The sequence below is a fragment of the Sinocyclocheilus rhinocerous genome, unplaced genomic scaffold (genome assembly GCF_001515625.1).
Source record: "Sinocyclocheilus rhinocerous isolate Xijiao unplaced genomic scaffold, SAMN03320098_v1.1 scaffold2075, whole genome shotgun sequence".
Taxonomy (NCBI): domain Eukaryota; kingdom Metazoa; phylum Chordata; class Actinopteri; order Cypriniformes; family Cyprinidae; genus Sinocyclocheilus; species Sinocyclocheilus rhinocerous.
The window spans coordinates 10,221-12,872 of NW_015657296.1; the positions used below are offsets into that span (position 1 = coordinate 10,221).

Here is a 2,652-nt window from a genome sequence, read left to right on the forward strand (position 1 = left end):
TTTGGGTTTTTTTTACCTTAAACAGCATAAACACATTTCATTACACCAAATACACAAAATAATGTTCTTTTTTAGCAGCATCATATGACCCCTTTAACTGGTTTGGGCTAAAACTATCATTGTTGTTCAGTAGAGAAGGTTTTGAACTAAATTGAATACTGTTTCCTGTCTTTGTTTTCTTTCTCTGCAGGCTGAATAATAACAGTATTACAGCAGAAGGTTGTGCTGCTCTGACTTCAGCATTTAATTCAAATCCTTCAAACCTGATCGAGCTGGATCTGAGTGGAAATAAACTAGAAAACTCAGGAATGAAGAAGATCTGTCATCTGTTGGAAAATACACAATTCAGATTAGAGAAACTAAAGTGTGTAATTTTATTTATCTACAATTCTGCATATTAGACTATATTTCTGCATGCTATATTTAAATTGGATTAATGAATGTCCAATTGATTAGGTTAATTATCATGAAAAAAAAAATGTATTTAAATGTTGGCATGGCTTTCACTGTGTAAACACATATTTTAGCGTAGAACATTAAATAATTTCTCATGTTTATTATTTATGAAACACAGTATATCAAAATAATCAACAAATTAATAATTTTCCAAAATAAACATTAGTTTCAGACCAATTTTTTCATTGTAAATTTTCAAATATCGTAAGCAATCAGATGAACCATGCATTGGTTTATACCTAATATAAGCATTAAGTACTTTGTTTATGAATGTTATCTCTTGTGTTCAACATTTTAGTCTGCGTAAGTGTGGTCTAACAGAGGAAAGCTGTTCAGCTCTCGCTACAGTCCTGAGATCAAACTCCAGTCTGAAAGAGCTTGACATGAGCAACAATAATCTGCAGGATTCAGGAGTGAAGAAACTCCAGAACGGATTAGAAGATACAAACTGCACACTGAAGAAACTCAGGTAAAAGGGTTAAGTGAATGTTTATTAGATTTTAATTATTTGAGTGGTTATTAACATTCTTTTTACTTCACTACATTTTTACATTTAACAAAAGAGATAGATGCTTATTTCAGCCAATGAATTTTGTTTTTCTTAGTGTTGCTCATAAAAAGCAAGTGATACATATTAATTAATTATATAAGATAATAATCAGATCAAATTAATCCCATAACTATTTAATTAAGCTGGAGATAAATAAATGTTACTGTAAACTGTAGCTTTTAATATAGTCAATTTATGTGTGTGTGGACATTGCTTTTGTTAAATGTGTATGTGTACAGAGGCCTGCTGCACAAAACCAATTTCGGAGGCTACACAGGTTAACTGAGTTTAGTTTGAGCAAACTCTGTTCTACACTTTTTTTCTTTTTTTTCCCTCAAGAAGGTGAAATGTTTTATAGTGGTGAACTGTGTTTTGTGTGATTGGCTGTTCACTGTAGATGTCACACCTTCAGGTGCACATTCCTGAGTTGGTATGTTTTGTAAGTTATGTATTTGTGCACCAGAGATTATAGTAAATTAAAATGTCAGTGGTTTGCACTAACACATGAATAAAATCACGTTAATGTGATTTTATTGTAATTGTTGGTCACTGTAATGTGATTTCAATTAAGGTTACTGATTAATATTAACCCATTACACCAAACACTGGTTTACCTGTTATCCAAAGAGGAAAATTTTATTTATAATGTATTTATAGACTTATGTGGATAACAAATGTAGTTTTTCATGTTTATTATGTATTTATTTTCTAGACTTTCAGACTGCAGTATCACTGAAGAAGGTTATAAAGCTCTGGCTTCAGCTCTGAGATCAAACCCTTCACACCTGATAGAGCTGGATCTCAGAGGAAATGATCCTGGACAATCAGGAGTGAAGCAGCTCAATGATTTACTACAGGATAAGCGCTGTAAATTAAAGACCATCAGGTAATTTAAAAACTTTAAATACTTTAATTAGTAACTGCTCTTCAATGACGCTTCAATGTAACATCAATAATTAGTCAGCTATATCTTGTTTTGATCTAGTGTTTAATTAATAGTGATTTACTACAGGATCCAAACTATCAACTAAAACTGAGGTGAGATGTGATTAATACAAAATTGATCATATATAGGCAATTTGCTTATAAAAAAATCTTGTTTTAGTAAGAAAATATGTCATTGTTGCACCAAAGTTAGTGATTTCAAGATTTTAAAAATGGGTTTTTAACAATATTTACTATTCTTTCCATTACATCTTAAATGGTTAGGTAATTTAATTGAATCCTATTTCATCTTCTCTTCTGCAGGTTTTTGAGTCCTGCTGCAGAAGAAGCCTGTCAGTATGTGAAAGGAATTGTGGGTAAAAACCCGTTACTCCTGAGAGAACTGAATCTGAGTGAACGTGAACTAGGAGACACACAAGTGAATCAGATCACTGCTTTACTGCGGGATAGACACTGTAAAATCAACACACTTCAGTAAGTATTTCGTATTATTTTATACTTTTATATGTAAAATATCTTCCACACATAACATTATTTTGATGTTATATTTTCAGTATCTTTTTTGGATTAAAGTTATCATTGTTGTTCAATAAGAAAGGTTTTGAGATAAACTGAAGAATCTTTCCTGTCATTGTTTTCTTTCTCTGCAGGCTGAATAATAACAGTATTTCAGCAGAAGGTTGTGCTGCTCTGACTTCAGC

At 31.6% G+C, this 2,652-nt stretch overlaps 1 pseudogene; it reads left to right on the forward strand.

Annotated features, from left to right (window-relative positions):
• Positions 1 to 2,425, forward strand: part of LOC107720950 (protein NLRC5-like) — a 12,333-nt pseudogene extending 9,908 nt beyond the window's left edge.
• The last annotated feature ends 227 nt before the right edge of the window (positions 2,426 to 2,652 follow it).